The sequence below is a fragment of the Dermacentor albipictus genome, chromosome 2, assembly GCF_038994185.2.
Source record: "Dermacentor albipictus isolate Rhodes 1998 colony chromosome 2, USDA_Dalb.pri_finalv2, whole genome shotgun sequence".
Classification (NCBI taxonomy): domain Eukaryota; kingdom Metazoa; phylum Arthropoda; class Arachnida; order Ixodida; family Ixodidae; genus Dermacentor; species Dermacentor albipictus.
Genome location: NC_091822.1, coordinates 136,784,386 through 136,804,054, shown reverse-complemented (window position 1 = coordinate 136,804,054; position 19,669 = coordinate 136,784,386). Strand labels below are relative to the sequence as shown.

At 51.8% G+C, this 19,669-nt stretch overlaps 1 protein-coding gene across 3 annotated transcripts in view; it reads left to right on the top strand.

Annotated features, from left to right (window-relative positions):
• a (arc) overlaps positions 1 to 19,669 on the top strand; it is a 221,854-nt gene that overhangs the window by 106,995 nt on the left and 95,190 nt on the right. Inside the window, exon 1 of one of the 3 annotated variants that reach the window (XM_065452069.1) lies at positions 9,250 to 9,391. The exons of the other annotated variants lie outside the window; for them this stretch is intronic. The gene's annotated coding sequence lies outside the window, so the exon portion shown is untranslated. Of the gene's footprint in view, positions 1 to 9,249; positions 9,392 to 19,669 lie in introns of those variants that run through there. 3 annotated transcript variants of the gene reach the window in all.

Genomic DNA, 19,669 nt, shown 5'->3' with positions numbered 1-19,669 from the left:
CGTCGCTGCCTCTCTCTCCTTTCCTCCTTTTCCTCCTCGCGAAGTTCCTTTTCCTCCTCGCGACGTTGCTGTTCTCTCCTTTCCTCCTTTTCCTCCTCGCGACGTTGCTTTTCCTCCTCGCGACGTTGCTGTTCTCTCCTTTCCTCCTTTTCCTCCTCGCGACGTTGCTGTTCTCTCCTTTCCTGCTCGCAACGTTCCTTCTCCTCCCTTTCCCGACGTTCATTGATACCCGCCAAGGCCTCAGCGGCTTCCTCAGCCGTTACGTCCCCAGTCCTCATGACCTCAAGGATCGCATTCTTTCTTTTGGTTGAGCCCAACTCAATGCCCAACTCCTCACAAATTTCGAGAAGTTCCTTCACCTTGTACTTCTCCATCGTTCACACTGTCCTCCTGCTGTTTACCCTTTTTGAATATACCTGCCGTACGCTACTATAACACTACTAGTAAGACATATGCAAGTATTTCACACACTGCCCTGTTTACCCTCTCAGCATCCCCTGGTTTTCAAAACACTCTTACTAGGCTTGAAACACACAAGGTTAAACACAATGCAACACCAAGTCAATCCCTGAGCTACTATAACCTGTGTCAGAGAAAGTCTGGTGTTTGAGGTAAACTTCAGGCACTCACCGCGCCGAGGTAGCTGATGCCGGTCAATCCCGTAGCTGCCATCCAGTGTTATGGATTTCCAACCGGTGCCACCAGTGTTACGACATCCCAACCGGTGCCACCAGTGTTACGAACTTGTACCGCTGCACCACGATTACGGCTTTGTGGTCCCGTAGCGCTCGTCACCCGTTTCGTGACAGAGCGTTGGTAGCGATGACTCCGAGCCTGGCGTCGATGAGAATAACAAAAGGGACTTTATACATTATGTACAGGTTATCATACAGGACATGAACGGGTCGGCACTGGGGCCGAGTGCTCACAACAAACGCGACTGTTCTCGCACGACGACGTCCGGCGAAAACGCGTTACACATCTCACCCCAGTCGGGAGCGACACTCTCTCCCGGTGGGGTCGGCAGATCCTGTTTCTCAGGCAGCGCGGTGCTGCTTTTATAATCCCCGAGCACCATTGTCACTGAAACGGCCCAATACAAAGTCAGCACACGACGGTCGTCCGAGGGGTCCAACCAGCGACCGCGCTGGCCACCCGGTTCAAAGTTCGCGCGCGCGGTGACCTCCAGGCAAGGGAGGTGCGGCGCCGGGCTGTCGGGCACACGCGGGCACGTCTAAACACGCTGCTTCGCCGAGGCTTCTCCTGCACGAAGGCGCAGCCTCTTGACTTGTGAAGGGAGAATTGTGGCGCTCGCAGGATAGATTCTGCATCTTGCAGATTCGGGATCCGGGCTTGTGGTAATGGCACAACAGGGCCCACCTGCACCCGGTGGCTCGGCTCCGCAGCGGTAGCAGATGCCTTCTTCAAAGCCGAAGGGGGACGATTGAGCTCCATTGTACGAGGCCCCCTTCTAATCCCGGCGACGCACGAACTTGTTGGCACGTGAACTTGTTGCCTTAAACTTGTTTGCTCGGCCGCTTCTCTGGAATGCACTTTCCTGCTTCTGCATTCCTCAATTAGCTGTGCTGCCATCCGATGTGGTCTGGGGAACTCGAAGTAGCCTCAGGAAACGGCGCCATATCTAACAGCTCGTCCTCGCCCCGGTAGTTCTGAATGGCCGGTGAACTCAATTCGCTGGCCATGAGGAACGCTGAAAGAAGCTGCAGGGTACTGGGGTCGAGCCTCGTTTGACAACCCTCGGGATCCTGGGCCCTGGAGAACATACGTCAAACAAACCAAACAACACAGCGCTGCCCCACGCGTAAGCGCAGGCTCTTCACCCCTGACTCGCCAGGCTATTACTGAGTCAAAATGAACCCTGATCTTTTATTTCCCCAATTTTGACAAAGCAGTTCCAACCACCCTTCCAAACAGCTATCCATTTCTCCTCGATTGCCGACAAGACCAGACCACTATTGTTGTTGCAAAACAAAAGGGTCGTTGACGAAGCAAACAACAAATGAAAACAGCCGAACATAACTTAAGTGGCCTAACTACACGAACAGCATGTTTCCAATCTATCGCAGTTGCGTACTTATCGCACGTATTGGTGCCACTGAACAATCTGGTCAACCTCACAAGTACTTAATCACAAGCGCACTAGCCTTGTGGTCACTAAACAGAACGCGTACTTGCGTTGTAGGCAAACTCTTCATTTGCGCTTACTCACGTTTCTTCCCTGAAAGTCCTACAGGACACGTGACATAAACGAACAATTAAACTTGCGGGACTTACACACTCCGCAGAACCCTTAAAATAATGCGTCTTTTAATAACTCGTTCCACGCGTACTTATCAGAGAAGTCAGAATACGGCTGCCCTCCACACACACTAGCAACCCAGTCATAAAGTCTGCTTCCTTCCGTCCACACAGGACACGCGCTAATGGAACTAAGAACGCTTCTCCGTGCAAATCATGCACTCACTGAAAATCTACGCGCTTAACCTTAGAAAATTCAAAAATACTTAAAGAAGGTTAAATAACACACACGCGCGTTACGATAGGCCTCTCAACAATAACCTTGACCCTTCAGGTTACTCACACATACACACACAAAAAAAACCTATCTACTTATTAATGAGCATCTCGCGAGACTACATGTTTACATAAACCTCATCTTTCAAATCACGGAGCTTCTCAAACGAAAACACAGACAAAGCTCAAACCTTACACATTGAAAGAAATCCTAGTCTCAAATCGCGAAAAACTTTCCGATGCTCAAAATAAAAAAAACAAGATACTCCATTTCTACGGAAGGGCTCTTCGCCTCCCTTTCCAAACGCTTACGACTGACTCATACTTTCAGCCTGACCCGCGGTGGGCGAAGTTTCAAAGCTACTCTGGCTGCCGAGAGACAACAAAAGGGCTGATTCACTATCAGCTCCCCCAAGACGTTACGGTCTCCTGCCAATTTGCGTCCTGGCGCCCCGCTTTCAACACGAACTCGATTGACCGCGTCGCTACTCCCCACCTGGTCTCGTCCTGCCACCTTGCGTTTCTTCGAACTGCACGCTGAGCTGTGAAAAGAACTACGGAACGACGAGGAGCTTAACTGCCTCGTGCCCTTTGTCCGCGTCCGTGCAGAACATTCTTCGCGGTCCCCCTTTGACCTGTGGCTCGAACGTTTAGGATGCGTCAACCTCGTCAGTGACGACCGCACCTTTCTTCTCCTCGCGCCCTGCCCATTTGGGTTTCTCGCCATTTTTGGCGGCGCTACATTATTTACCGACTTTCGGTCTTTACCGCGCTTCTTTTTACGGCGCTTTCTCTTTGCACTCGCTTTCATGTCGCCTTCTCGTGCCTTGTGCTGGCCGGTACACATTTCGTCGGCCCGGATCGGTCTCTTACCCGCACAGTCTGAGTGATTTACATTTAAATCAGCACTCTCTCTGCCTCGACTGGCGGACAGCTCAACCGACTCTGGCACAATGCAGCAGGCTTTACTCGAGTAAGACAACTCGCACTCTTGCGAACTGCCCTCTGCTACATTGCCCAGCTCACGCTGTGCATCGGCACACAGCCCGTCGGTATCGATCGCTGTCTCACGCGCACAGTCCGAATGATTAACTGAATCATCCCTATCTAGGCCATCTAGACTGGCGGAGAGCCGCACCGATCCCTGAACAATGCAGTTGTATTCTCTTGAGCTACGCAGCTCGCAATCCTGAGAATTACCCTCAACTGCACCGCTCAGCTCGCACTTCACTTCTGCACGCACCTATGGCTCTACATGGGTGCTCGCGTCTGTCGCGTCAACAGTACCCTTTTCTTCGCTAGCAACCTCGCTAACATTACCAGCGACGCACACACGCGGTGACTGTGCCAATTTGTTCGCAGCTGGCCTAGCTGTCTCTACAGTCATCTGTTGGCACAGCACCTCGTCGCTCTCCTTGCGGCCTTTAACGGCCTCTGTTGCCACTAAGGCATCGTTAGCAGCTAGCCTTTTCCCTTCGCTTATCAATCGGCAGCCAATCTCACAGGCACTACTCTCTTCGTCGGCTTCTGGCGAAAATCCGCTCGATGCTGCCTCATTCTTTCGCTCTGTACTACCTACGGAATTCTCAGACAGCCGTTGTCTCTGTGCCAATAGCTGATCACAATACTCTATCTCTTTGATCAGTGCTGCCTTCTCTCTCGCATACTTTTCCTCTCGCTCACGTTCGCGTTCATTCTCACGTCCGTGACGCTCACACCTAAGAGTAAGTTCTTGAAGCTCATGCTTCCGTTCATTCTCGCGTTCTTCACGCTGACGCTTACTCCTAAGTTCACAACGCTCTCGCAAACGTACACGACGCACACGCTCCCGTGGCTCCTGTATCACCTCCCAAGCAAGCCTGATGCTTTCATCATCATTGCCACTATCTTGAATCGCCTTTATGATAGCTGGCGTTTCCATCCGTTCGTCCGCCTCAACTCCCAAATCGTCGCACACCAACAACAAGTCTAACCTCGTCAACCTTCTAAGATCCATGGCAGCTGCCCCGACAGGTGGTTAAAACTGTTTTCCTTAATTAATTTGTGCAAACACACAATGCAACAAATTCCCGATTCCCAGAACTATCAAAATTGAACACACAACCTTTGAGTCTGGCGAATCATAAGGAAAAAAACCACGCGCTCACTTACGGTTGCAGCACCCTGCCATCCGGTTCGTTCGTCCGCTGTTCCCGGTTCCTCCGGACTCCCTGGGTCGAAGGCTCGCTCCTTCTTCGCTACTCCCAGTTTCTTCGGACCTCTTTCGACGAAGGCTCTCTTCTTCGCTCTTCCCGGTTCCTTGGGATCTCTCTCGACGAAGGTTTATCCGTAGCGCTGCCACCAGCTGATGCATTCGGAGGCGATCCCACCGCTGCCAACCAGATGTAGGGGTTGGAGTACGGACTCCGGGATGAAAAAACCCAAACTTGGGAGGGTTTATTCTACATTATGTACAGAGAGGTGAGCGTCAGGTAACAGACGTACAGTCATTACGGGCCGGCAGCAACTCGGACGCTGCGGCCCGCGGCAAGAAGTTCGAGAGAGGTGAATCAGGGAATCAGGGAATGTCCCAGCATGCTCAGGTCTCTCTGGAAGGCTTCTTATAAACCCTTCGAGCACTGTAAGTCACGTCATGTTTCACCAATGGGAGAGTCCGCTCCGATGACGCCACTTTCAGCCAATGGTAGGCGCCCGTGTCGCGGTGTCGCACCTGGCGGCTCTCTGCGGTCTTGCCTCGCAGACTGGCAATCCACTTCTTCTAGGCTGGAGAAGGAGGGGGGGGGGGCGCTCATGCTTCATTGCACAAGGGCCCACCTGCACCCGGTGGCTCGGCTCCGCAGCGGTAGCAGATGCCTTCTTCAAAGCCGAAGGGGGACGATTGAGCTCCATTGTACGAGGCCCCCTTCTAATCCCGGCGACGCACGAACTTGTTGGCACGTGAACTTGTTGCCTTAAACTTGTTTGCTCGGCCGCTTCTCTGGAATGCACTTTCCTGCTTCTGCATTCCTCAATTAGCTGTGCTGCCATCCGATGTGGTCTGGGGAACTCGAAGTAGCCTCAGGAAACGGCGCCATATCTAACAATATCTTGCTGGCGTTTCAAATCGCGCAGTCTACGTCGTTCAGGCAGGCGCTTTGATAAATTAGAGTGATGTACGCTTAAGCTTCATTTGGTTTTGGTTCGTTTGTAGTTTTCTGCCACGGCATTAGTGTTGCTAATGTTTTAAACACCAAGAATATTGTTACGTAGGAAGACACCGACGAAACGCTATTTACAAGTATATTTACAAGGCAATACGCCGCAGTTGACTAAGAGGCAACAGCCCGCGCTAGCTTCCAAACGTCGTCTTCGTCTTCTTCCTTCTCGGCTCTTCGTCATTGGGAATACTACCCCGTAGCAATATTCTCGCTATCATACTTTTTTTCTGCAGGCATGGTAGCAGGAATGTAACTGCCTCGGAAGATCGAAAGTTGATCATGAGTCCCGTTACGCCGCGAAGCGACATATTGTTCTCATAGCTTGCTTTAGTTCAACGGTACAAGCAGAAGATGCTGTTATCTCATTCATCGCAGTGAGTTGTCAGTTTATCTGCTCGCAAGAAATTTAGAAGCGATTGCAAACATCGCTCGTTCCAGCTCTGGAGCATTCGACCTGCACACAGCTAAATTCCATTACAACTAGTTCAATTCGTTTCAAACTCATGCCTTTACACTAATACAAATGATTAATAGAGCTTATGATACACCGCTAGGCCAGCAGCACGCATTTGCGCCGTCAGGCGATAAAAGCCGCATGCCCAGATACCTACACCAGACATAACGCCCTGTCGCGGGCAAGCCGCGCTGCAGCCGACCTTGTTCATCCATCGCACAACAGTGCGCAATCGCCCCATCACGTGGTATTTTTTCATATATCGCGGGCTTTCTTTGGAACGCGGAAGAAAGGACCACGTGAGATATATCGTGTTGGAAACAATTTGAGAGATTTCTCAAGGTGCTCTACAACTTTTCGTGTCACAGTTGGGGTCTGCATCCAATACTTAAAAAGTTGGTTAATTAAACATAGCTAATCCGTTAGTTAAGGGGAAAATAAAAAAAATAACATGAGTAACTCTATGCCACCGTCAACGTAATACATCCGGTTGAATTCGCGTCCGGAGTGCCTTTCATATTTAAAACTTTGGCTCAAATCATGTGGGACAACATGTATATATTGTCGGAGTTGTCGGACGAAGGGAGGAACTTGGGATGAACTAGGCGTACAGGGTTTATTTACAGATATTTACATTAGAACAAGATACATTCGACTGTCTAGCGTGACTCCCAAATGGAGCTCGCAAGACGAAACATACAGCATGCGAGCACGAAGCTCCAAACACACTGCTTCTCGATCACGAGCACACAGCTCACAAGCACGATCACAGAGCACACTGACGAGCACTCCCTAGCAGCCGACAAACAGCTGCTTATAAACACTCCATTCTCCCTAGATCCATAGGTGAGGGAAAACAGCTGTCCAATCGGACTGTCCATAATCGTTGAGGCGTAGTCGACCCGACTTGGAGGAGGAGGGCTTACACACGCACGTACGCACTTTGGTTTCCCTGAAGCCGAGTTGAGCGCGTCCTCGCAGCCAGGTGGTCACGCCTGACCCCAGCCAGCGCCTCTAAATTCCAGAGCTGGCTTTCTCCTGTAGTCGCCATGAGTGTCAGCAGACTGCGACGAATCCTGGGGCCCGAGGAAAACGTACCGCAAGGCACCCTTTTGTTAGGGAAGTTGTTCTTGGTGCAGAGAGACCATGAAGACCTGGTAAATCAACCAACAATTCACGAGGCGCCAAACGTGGCCAGCCCTGCTGCCGTCGCCGATTCTCCGAACGAGGCGCATGTTGGATTAACGCTGCCGTAGTCTCCAGTTCTCCGAAGGAAGTTCATAGTCGGTTAGCGCTGTAGTCCTCGCTGGTTCTCCGAAGGGCGCCACCACCGCGGGTCGATCGAAGCACGTGCAACGGACTGAGATAGCTTTGCAGAGCAGTACCCCTGCAAGCCGATCCTAACAATGTATGAACTTGAAAAAGAGGGTACCAGCGAATCACAAAGGACGCACACAAGGAAAATGCGTTAGACATGTACGGACGCTCGACTTTCAACTGTATTTTATTGAAATTCACATTGCCGCACATAATACCTTAAAAATGTGCGTCCTTTGTGTTTCGCTGGTACCCCCCTTTGCAAGTTAATCATGCACCAACTGACCCAAGAGCTTGCGCTAACATATATATATATATATATATATATATATATATATATATATATATATATATATATATATATATATATATATGTGTGTGTGTGTGTGTGTGTGTGTGTGTGTGTGTGTAATGTTTCATTAGGATATGGGAAGCTACAAAGTTGCGCCCTCTACTGGCTTTGTGACGTCACGCAGTAAATTGACAAATCGGCGGTGCTGTAGTTTTTCGTCAGGAAGTTGATTAAAGTGAACTCAGCTGCCGTGTCTTTGAACAAAAGGTAATTAGCGTTGTCATGTCCTGCAAAGAATCGCGGCATATGGGAGCTGAGATACGCAAGCATGAGTTGATTGACGTCTACATTGTTCAGAGATCCACTGCAGCTGTTAGACACGAATGCACCGTTACAGCCATGGAATAATTTTTTCCTCGTCTTTGTGTGACACTTAAACATATGGGGACAGTGATACATTCTTCGCAAGTGCCACTCTGCAACAAAAAGCCCTCGACTTAAACATCACGTGCGAACATTCGTTAACAGCGGTGTACTGGCATCACTCGTAGACTTAGTTTCCCGGAAATGTGCTGGAGAAGTAGCAGTTTTCTGTAAGTACATGCCCTGTTTCATGGAAATTCATTTATATAAACTCGTAGCTACGTGGAAGTAAGGACGGAGAAACGACCCATTGTCCGCGCCTCGGCTGTGGCCACATCCGTACTGATCCGAATGACCGGAAAGAACATATTTGTTGGAATAAAGTTTTGATTGATTGATTGATTTGATTTGACTGTTCAGTACATTGTGTGCACTAAACGAAGCACAGCTTAACATATCTATGCAAGGAACGCGAAGTCGATAAGAGAGGCCGTTTGACACATAGCGCGTGGTTTTTGCTTACGCGTCATTTTCCAAACTCGTGACCCCAACGGTCGGCCGTTCGTTCGGTCGGTTGCACTGGTCGGCGGGCGGTTGTTTTCTGGAGCAGGTGGCAGGCTCTATCATGGCCGCGGGGACGCGAAGTTGCCGCCGCACGTTTTTTGGATGCGGCGGCAGATGGTTCGCTGTCGTTTTGCTTCGTGGCTGGCGCCGTCTGCCGAGCAACACGCGCCTGCCACGCGCATGCGCCGTCTCGCTGTTCGTTCGCTGCTCTACGGGCGGTTTCGTTTGCTTTTCTGTTTTTTAAACTGTTGCTTTCGCTTCGAAAGCCGCCGCGGGAACACTTGTTACGTACACACCGGTAGCCGCGTTGCATCTGGTTCCGGCGACTGTCCTCCGTTGTCTGCCGCATACTCTGCGCCGAGTTTAGAGTAGCAAGTGCCAGAGCTGGAAGCGGAGCGATAGGAGATTGTCCAGACTTTAGTGGCAACCTGGTTAAGCTTGACGTAAATGGTCTGGAAGCACCGGATGTGGACACTGCTTGTCGCGTATATTCAGCAGTAGTTGTTCGTCATTACGTGCTTGTGGACCACGTCGTATCGCGCACGCGAAGTGTTGTGAACGAAGTTTTCACTGGTTTTAAGTTGCGATCTGCATGGTGAAGGACTGTGACGACACCGGAGCTCAAAGACTGTGTTTGGTGCTACGAAACGGCGCGTGTGCGGTGGCACGGTGAGTCACAAACTGGCAATTGTTTCCTGTTCTCGCACCTTTGTCGCAATTGCGCTTGTGGCTTAATGTTTTGGATGGGCGGCTGGCCATGTGCGCTGTGGCAACGAATGCGTACTCGCCACCCCCCTCCCCTTATTTTTCAGTGTTTGATGGTGTCTTATGAAGAATCACGATGGAGTGTGGGTGTGTGTGTCTAAGTCAAGCTAAATTCACTGTTTATGAGGTACTAATTGTAGCTTCAGCCGACGTCCCTCTCGCGAGGGAAATACTTGTGCTTGGCATGCATGCGCCTGTAGCGCAGCGCTCCTCAGCGCATGCAAACGGAACGTTCTGGACAGTCGGGCACCTACAAGAAGTGGCAAACATTGCGGAAAGAATGATCACTGAAGATCGCACGGAGCTCACTTCGCATGAAGACAACTTAGGAAGGGCATAGTGTTAGACTTGTCTTCCTTCCTGATGTCTATAGGCGAAAACAGGTTAAGCATTAGGAGAGGTCACCTCGGCTCTGCGATCGGTTTACGAAGACATCGCGTTTTCTCTTTCCTGGTGTTGCAAAAGGCCTTGAGAGCCGAGACGGCGCCGTCAACGTATTACTGTGAGCTGTGCGAAGCTGGAAATTTGCTTAGCCGACAACGCGGTAGTAGTCGTTGCGTGTTCAGATACGGTATTGAGCCCGCTGGGCGAACGATCGATGATGCTGGGGAGGTCGCAGGCATAGACCTCTGGACGAGCGTGCGCATGCGGTAATATGCTACCGGGAAACGTCGTTACTCTTCGGTTATACGCATGGGAAGGCCTATGTGCGATGCTGGCCCCTCCTCCCCCTTCTCCGCGTTGTCTCCGGTCGTCGAGAGCGAAAGGCGTCGGCGATCGGGGCACTGCCGAAGAAACGACGTGCGCGCTTCGCATTAGCCCTTCCTGCTTGTCTCGCCTCGTGGCGTAATCGCCGAGGTACTTCGGTTAATCTCGTGTCTCGAGCTCTTGGGCAAGAGGCCCTCATGCTCGCGCAGGGTGCGAGGGAGAGAGGTTTGTACTGGCAAGTAGAAGGCCACCGTTACTGAGAGGCATGGAGGAATGCACGGATATCTGCGCTATGGCTTTTTGGCGATGAAGAGGGGAGGGGAGGGGAGGGGAGGGGGGGGGAGTGGTATACTTAACGACGTCTATGGCCGGGCTACTATCTTTGGCGGCGATCTCCCAAAGCTTGATGACCAGCTGCCCCGGTCTCGCGCTGACGCGGCGGGGTCTGGCGTGACTCGGTCAGCGCCGAGGCCTCTTCGTGTGTGTGTGTGCAAATCCAGGGAAGACGTAAGGCGGCATTAGCTCTGTCTCTCTCGAGCTGAAGGTTGGCTGGGAGAGTAAGTGATGGTCATGTGGGGCCTCGTAGCTCCAGAGCGACTCCGGGGGCGGCCATCCTGAAGCGGGGGGAGGGAGGGGGGTGCAGCCAACCGGTTGCTCTCTCTTTCCCTCGCCCTGTCGCCCTCCCCCTTGGTACCACCGAGGGAACTCTGGGCGTCGCTCCTGGCCGGCACCTTTCGCTTTCTTCCTGCTTGTTGTGTTGCCTGGCCGAGCACGTATGCCTTGCGGCTCGCGCATGGTGGTGCGAGCCCGCGCGGGCGCGTGTATAGATTTTTATTTAATCGGCCCCCGCAAAAGGGCTGCCGCTATTCCTGTCGTCGCCGGGTCCAGTTTGTTGAATAGCAGGTTGGCGCGCACTTGGTTACATTATTCCTTTCTTTATGAGCTTAGCTCGTATAGCTGCTTCGAGGATCGTTTGTGCGCGAATATATTATCCTAATGAGAGCTGGGTGCAGTTTTATACTGCACGTGTGCGCTAGCTTCGTGGTGCGGCCACGTGCGGCGGCTAGGCGGCGGGGCCTGGTTTTTTTGTTGTTGTTGTTTTCCTTTAAAGTGGTTAGACGGTCGTTGAGCGTTGATGCTCTGGCACTGTTGTTAATCAGCATACTTGACTTTATAGCGAAGGCGAGGCTGTAGAGTGTAATGGCCTGGCGCCGTGTATAAATCGTCGTTTGGTCGAAGTGGTTCCCGACCCACGCACTGCGTGTTATAGGTTGAAGGGCTCTTCTGGCGACGTTAAGTGTATGCACGTACTAGCCGAGCTATTTCGCGCGTACGTTAGGGATTCCGAGCTACGAAAATATTTGGACCTGAGAACGGGTGCGAACGTGGCAAAGCGATGAATGCGACTCGGTGGAAGGGGGAATAACTCTCGCACCTTCAGGTGACAGTCATCGCCAACATGAAAGTGAAACGAAAGCAAGGTCAAGACAAATTTCACCTAACAGAACCGAACAGGCTTTCCACCGCTTTTGCGTGCGTTGGATATCGGGAGAGAATGGTGACCGTGCTTGAAGCAAGAAAAAAGAAAAGAAAAAAACTTGGCAGCTTACTGTCTCAGAAGTCGTGCAATAAATCCTCTATTGAATGAAGCGCGGCAGTGCCCACTCGTTCGCATCGCTTCGGCAGCGCTTCCCCCATTTTCACGGACCACATGGCCTCCGAGACGACTGGAGAGCACGTCGCATCGACTGATCTCGGAGACCACGTGGTCCTTCTCGCAGTTCGCGCCAGTACCGATAGTGCGCTGAGAGCCTGTACCTTTCCTGTGACCAACTGCACCACTGTTAGGTCGCATCCAGAAAGAACGAAAGAAAAAAAGTATTGCGCAGCATACGCTTTGTGTTAGAGAAGTTTGAAGGCTGTTGTGCCATTACCACAAGCCCGGATCCCGAATCTGCAAGATGCAGAATCTATCCTGCGAGCGCCATAATTCTCCCTTCACAAGTCAAGATGCTGCGCCTTCGTGCGGGAGAAGCCTCGGCGGAGCAGCGTGTTTTGACGTGCCCGCGTGTGCCCGACGGCCCGGCGCCGCACCTCCCTTGCCTGGAGGTCACCGCGCGCGCGAACTTTGAACCGAGTGGCCAGCGCGGTCGCTGGTTGGACCCCTCGGACGACCGTCGTGTGCTGACTTTGTATTGGGCCGTTTGAGTGACAATGGGCCTCGGGGATTATAAAAGCAGCAACACGCCGCTCGAAAACAGGATCCGCTGACCCCACCTGGAGAGAGGGTCGCTCCCGACTGGGGTGAGATGTGTCACGCGTTTTCGCCGGACGCCGTCGTGCGAGAACAGTCGCGTTTGTGTGAGCTCTCGGCCCCAGTGCCGATCCGCTCATGTCCTGTATGATAACCTGTATATAATGTATAAAGTCCCTTTTGTTATTCTCATCGACGCCAGGCTCGGAGTCTTCGCTACCAACGCTCTGTCACGAAACGGGTGACGAGCGCTACGGGACCACAAAGCCGTTATCGTGGTGCAGCGGTGCAAGTTCGTAACACTGGTGGCACCGGTTGGGAAGTTCGTAACACTGGATGGCAGCTACGGGATTGACCGGCATCAGCTACCTCGGCGCGGTGAGTGCCTGAAGTTTACCTCAAACACCAGACTTTCTCTGACACAGGTTATAGTAGCTCAGGGATTGACTTGGTGTTGCATTGTGTTTAACCTTGTGTGTTTCAAGCCTAGTAAGAGTGTTTTGAAAACCAGGGGATGCTGAGAGGGTAAACAGGGCAGTGTGTGAAATACTTGCATATGTCTTACTAGTAGTGTTATAGTAGCGTACGGCAGGTATATTCAAAAAGGGTAAACAGCAGGAGGACAGTGTGAACGATGGAGAAGTACAAGGTGAAGGAACTTCTCGAAATTTGTGAGGAGTTGGGCATTGAGTTGGGCTCAACCAAAAGAAAGAATGCGATCCTTGAGGTCATGAGGACTGGGGACGTAACGGCTGAGGAAGCCGCTGAGGCCTTGGCGGGTATCAATGAACGTCGGGAAAGGGAGGAGAAGGAACGTTGCGAGCAGGAGAGGAAGGAAAATGAACGACGGGAAAAGGAGGAAAGGAGAGAACAGCAACGTCGCGAGGAGGAGGAAAGGAGAGAGATTCGTGAGCACGAGCTTAAAATGAAAGAGTTGGAGACCCGAAATAGCTCGCCAGCGCCTAGTCTCACTTCTAACGTTCCAAGAATACGCGATCAACTTCCACCCTTTGTCGTCGGAGAGGATATGGCCAAATACCTCGTGAAATTTGAGCACGTGTGCGAACGGAATAGCATTGAGCGATCCCTCTGGGCACAGAATCTGTTAGCGTTGCTTCCTGGGGAGGCATCAGACGTAATAACTTGCTTATCGAAAGAGGCGTTTGAGAGCTACAGTGATGTGAAGGAAGCGCTACTGCGGAAGTACAAATTGTCGCCCGAAGCTTTCCGGCAGAGGTTCCGGTATGCAAAAAAGGGTAAGGAGTCGAATGTTGACTTCGCGTTTCGTCTAAAAGCCGACTTGGTGGAATGGCTGAAGGGCGAAGAGGTTTACGACGACCGCGACAAAATTGTCGAATGCATCGCGTTGGAGCAGTTCTACCGTTGCATTGATGAGGATGTCCGGCTCTGGCTGCAAGATAGGCTAAAGGAGGTTAAGCTAAACAAGGCAGCAGAGTTAGCGGAAGAGTATTACACCCGCCGCAGCTTGCACAGCAAGGCAGTGCGCATAGAAAAAGGAGATAGAAGAGATGGGTTTTACGGGAAGCCCGACGAACGGAAGGAAATCACGCGTCGCGAGTTTCGGGACGACGAGTCCCTTCCCAAAGAAACTGTAAGGGATGGACAGAATGCATCTCAGAATGATGACGATGGTCCGAAACAGCGAAACGAAATGACGCGTTCTTTTGAAAAACGGAGACCGTTAACCTGCTACAATTGCAAAAAGCAAGGGCACATCGCTGCAAGCTGCCCAGAGAGAATTGCTTTTGCAACGATACAGGAAACTCACAAAAACATACGTCTATTGGAGCCCTATGTGCAGGAAATTAAGGTAAACGGCAAGAAGTGCCGAGCACTGCGGGACTCTGCAGCAACTATGGACGTTGTTCACCCGTCTTTCGTCTCCTCGAGTGATTTTACGGGAGAGTGCGTTAGGATACGGCAAGTGGCCGAGAAGGAGAGTGTCTGTTTACCGATCGCAACGGTTAGCATTGAAGGAGAATTTGGGAAACTTAACACCGAAGCCGCTGTGTCAGCCGCCCTCCCGGAGCAATTTTCCTACCTCTTCTCAAATAGCTCGGAGCAGCTGCTGAGGGATCAGGGCAAATCATTCTTTGCCGACGTGGCGTACATGGCCCCCACGCGATCCAAAGCGCGCCCGCTGTCGAAGGAACTTGACTTAGCGACGGGAAGCGAAAGGCGGTGCGGCACACGGACCGATCACGGTAACTTGAGTGGCGAGCAGTCACGGGAGAGGCAGAGCTCGGAGGCTGGCCTAGACGAGCGGGTCCTGGAAGTGAGTGGGAGTGACGCGTGCAGTGCTAGCCGCGATATAGACTCGACGCCGCAATTAGGCGACGCGGGCTCCACACTCGCTCCGGTTTCCGCCAGCTGGCAGGAGCAGGCTGCAGTTGAAAGGGAAACTCGGATTCGCGAACAACAGGAAGATTGTTCACTAGCCGATCTGAGGAAGAGCGTCAAACGGGGAGTGAAAGAAAAGGGGGTTTCATTTGGCAAGGAATCTGGCTTATTGTACCGCCGCTACACGGATAAGCAGGGTCGCAAATATAAGCAGCTTCGGATTCCGCGAAAATATCGCCGGGAAAAATGAATGACCTCATTTGCTTCCTCAGAAGTATGTTTTCGGTCCAAGCGATTTCAAGGGGACCATTCTATTTGTCATTATTATTGATGATTAATAATTGTTTCTAGTTTGTTATGTTGATGATTTGAAAACTGATTGTTTGAGCCTTGTGTGCTAGATCGTACACCTGCCTCTTGTTGCAGCGGGAGCAAAAGGGGATAGCGATTACTTAGGTTGATTTGAATTATGGCTTTGTCTGGTGTTTGACGGGAGACAGAGGGCACTTGTTCGTGTTGGGTGTTGCCTTTTGCCGGTCGGTTTTGCAAGCTGCAGAACGACCAAGCGGGACCAGTGGCGAGAAGCAAGGTCTTAGGAACGACCCGAGCGGAGCTGGTCAAGGTGCCTTGGCGACGACGTGGTGAGCAGAGCTCCTGTCCTGGCGAGTCGGACCTGGGCACGTGAGGTTACCTGGCGTCCCGACACTGGACGTGAACTTGGACGAGCCTGAGGAACGTGCGCGCCTGGCATCCGAGCCACGTGGAGGCAGCTCGTCTTCCCGGCGCCTTATCTGAGGGCGGGGATGCTGTTGTGCCATTACCACAAGCCCGGATCCCGAATCTGCAAGATGCAGAATCTATCCTGCGAGCGCCATAATTCTCCCTTCACAAGTCAAGATGCTGCGCCTTCGTGCGGGAGAAGCCTCGGCGGAGCAGCGTGTTTTGACGTGCCCGCGTGTGCCCGACGGCCCGGCGCCGCACCTCCCTTGCCTGGAGGTCACCGCGCGCGCGAACTTTGAACCGAGTGGCCAGCGCGGTCGCTGGTTGGACCCCTCGGACGACCGTCGTGTGCTGACTTTGTATTGGGCCGTTTGAGTGACAATGGGCCTCGGGGATTATAAAAGCAGCAACACGCCGCTCGAAAACAGGATCCGCTGACCCCACCTGGAGAGAGGGTCGCTCCCGACTGGGGTGAGATGTGTCACGCGTTTTCGCCGGACGCCGTCGTGCGAGAACAGTCGCGTTTGTGTGAGCTCTCGGCCCCAGTGCCGATCCGCTCATGTCCTGTATGATAACCTGTATATAATGTATAAAGTCCCTTTTGTTATTCTCATCGACGCCAGGCTCGGAGTCTTCGCTACCAACGCTCTGTCACGAAACGGGTGACGAGCGCTACGGGACCACAAAGCCGTTATCGTGGTGCAGCGGTGCAAGTTCGTAACACTGGTGGCACCGGTTGGGAAGTTCGTAACAAGGCATACATGATGGCTGTACAGTGGCCTAAAATAGTCATCGAGAAAAGCATCGTTACTTTTTTTTTTTTTGATATCGCGTCCATTTGCATAAAACAATCGGTCATCTCAGTTACAGTTTCGAACGCGGTCGTTTACGGAACAGAGCGCTGGCCAATGCTAAAAAAAAAAAAAAGCAGCTGCGCTCTTATTCGAACTCCCGCCTACGTATATAACCGGATTGGAGATCAGTGCTCGGGTGAAGAACACGAAGGGAACGGCGGAACAATTGCTCCACTACACGTCCTCTTTTATTTTTCCCGGTTGCGTGTCTGTGGGTTTCTCCTATACCGCAATGAAGTGACCGACATGGCCACTTACATTTCCGAGACTATTTGTAGAGTCCTTCCGGCCGCCTGCCAGCGCTTCTAGACGCTGAAACAAGTGCTGTCGGTGGAACCATTACTATAGCTGCCGCCTCTATATGTATACGTACATAAAATGTGGCCAACGCTCTTTTACCATTACGCGTTGTCTCTGCTTGAGCATGCAACAATTTCCCCGCCAACGACGGCTCCATTCCGGATTTCAGAGGAACACAGAAAAAAAAAAAATCCGTATCCATTTTCGTGCGTGCCGACAGACGGGAGCGACGGGCGGCAAATAATGGATGTGTGTGCTGAAGTAAAAGAAAAAAAAAAACGACGGAAAGAGAGCTGGGCGTTTTGTGCGTGCCTGTGCTTTTGTTGGTCTTCTACGCATGTATAAACAGTCCGGAATTCCGTGCGTCCGCAACGCGAAAGAGTGAACTCCCAAGTGCTCTCGTAACTCCGGTGGCGTTGCCAGCGAATCTGTTCCGAACATCTATAGTCGTTGTGGAAAGAGTTGATTGCTTTTTGCCGGCGAACGGCTCCCCCCCCTTCCAAATCCCTTCTTCTTTTCCTTGTTTCACGCTTCTTTCATTCTTTTTTTTTATCAGGTTTGCATGCTTGCAGCGTCTTTGATGATTGCTCCGGCATTGAATTCTATTAGACAGTGCTTCGATTACAGTGTTGACGTTCATGGGGCCATCTACCGGACAAGGCATGCATGCACGGTGATACTGGGTGCTCCTCACTCGCGCGTTTCTTGTGTACGTTCCCGAGGGATGAAGAAAGAGACAGACGGGCTTTTTGTTGAGTATTGGAGAGGTTTGCGTTCCTGCCTAACTACAGCATGATGCCCAGGAGGAAAGACGTTAGCCAGGCCGTTGCAAGCTAAGCACGCAGTAGTCGTGTATACCGTAACGCAAACACGCGCTCCCTGTGCTGGTCGCAGTCGTCTGGTTGAGGCCAGTGGTTGTATAGCAACGCTGGCTGAGGCCAATGTCCCCCAGAAGAGTTAAAAGCGCCTTCGCGGGTCGCACGACGCACTGGCGGCTCGCCAAGTCTGGTGTGCATAAACTGAGGGCATCGTTATTCGCGGCGTGCATTCGACGCAGACGGTGGCGCCGGGCTGGTCTAATGTTACGGATTCCTTTCTTCCGGTTCTATTGCACGTAGTCCAACCGTAGCCTCCGCGATCGGCTCCGGCGGCGCGCCGCCGGAGCTGATCGCGGAGGCCACGGTCCACCACTCACGACCGGCGTATCTCGGCGATAAACGCTGGTGGAGTGCTACTGGGACCACTGACGAAGCGCGAAAAAAAAAAAAAAAGCAGGGACATGAGAATCGTTACATTATCTGGTACCTGGTCCCGCATTTCGTAACGTACGATCGATTTCATTTTGCAGTGTTACTTTGTCAACCGGGAAACCCGCTTAGTATAACCGATCCAGATAATTACGGCAGCACTGCTTCGCCCCCGTCGATCGGCACGGAAAGAATGGGAAGTGAAACTTGTTGGAAAATGTAGTCATCAGTCTGCTATATAGCTTATTAACGAAAATTTAAAAAAAAGAAAAGAAAACGTGTTCCATTCAGGACGGCGATCGATCACCTAACCGCGACGTGGCATAATTAAAAAATAATAATAATAAACTCTGATACGAGGACATCTTATTTCGAACCACTGATGAGTTCGCCATATAGCCGTCGCATTAAAAGCATTGTTAGAGAGGTGCTCTGTGAAAAACGTCGTACAGGGGACATAATCTGATCAACGGTGAGCGACAACGTTGAGGAGGCTTTCATTCGAGACATGAAAAGATCCAATGAGCATGAGATATGACCATGCTGTCGCTTGAGATAAATTGCTTCGGAATAAGAATGTATGTCGTTAGTGTTGATTTCCGCCTTTACCGTATACTTAATACGGATAAGACGTGTTATGTCTGAAACTTATTAGGGCTCTTTACATCCAAAGCTGAATTCTCATAAGAACTAATACTGCTTTGGTTCCCGGTATTAACTGATTGCTCCCGAATTTACGGAACTTAAATAGTTTCTTTAACCGTGCCACATTATCGTATAGCAGTCATTGTGCCAAATGTATGCGCCCTGTAAACGAGCAGGAACAAGGCAGGATTGACGTATTACCGCACGGCTGATAGGGACGCGTGGCATGGCTAGAACTGTCGGCTCTGCGATCCGCCCCTGCCCCTTTCATTTCTTTTTTCTCATTCGTGTAGACTCCGATCAAAAAGAAGCGCTACAGATGCACCATAACTTCGAAGAGACCGTGTGATGTTTCAATTGAGCGCACACAGTTTAGTGCCACTGATTGTACGGTGCAACGTCCCCAGCAGGCTCGAGCGTGTCTACTTAATAATTTTCGTTGCACCGCCCGATTACAGATGCCATTGTTCAGGCGTAACTATTCTAACTGGCGAACCGTAACCAGGGATTTCTCGGGCACCGTCGCGCGATCAGCCGAACGCGGTCTGTCATTCTCTCTCTCTTTCGGGAGAGAGAGAGTCATCGTGGCTCTTGTTCGCCGCCGTTCAGAGATAACCCTATACGAATCCGCGCCGAGCCCCGCCCCCGGTCAAACGCTGAACTCATGCCGCGATCAGCGTGTACACGCCGTGTATATCTTCGAAGCGGCGCAACATCGCCTCGTTATATAACCAAGGCGCCTCCAGTGCTGGGTTGCAGTGTAGGGGGATCCCTGCAGCACTAGTGGGACGCGTTTCCGGGTTCCTCCTCCCGCCAGATGTTACGTGCGAAATGGACAAGCAAAATTTTCCTTGCCCCCCCCCTCGTTCAGCGTAGCACGTCTCACCCCAGCGGTGCGTGTGCATACACACACACAAGCCGCTCCTTGCGCAGCCCAGCCGGCGAGCTGGTTCAGATAAAAGAGGACCACCGCTGTATGCGCCCAGTGGTGATCTCGTTGTTATTTATCTTTTCGTGACTTTTACTTTCCATCGTGGACAGAGTCGCCGCCGCCGCCGTCGTTGCCTCTCGCATATACATGCGGGCGCGTGGT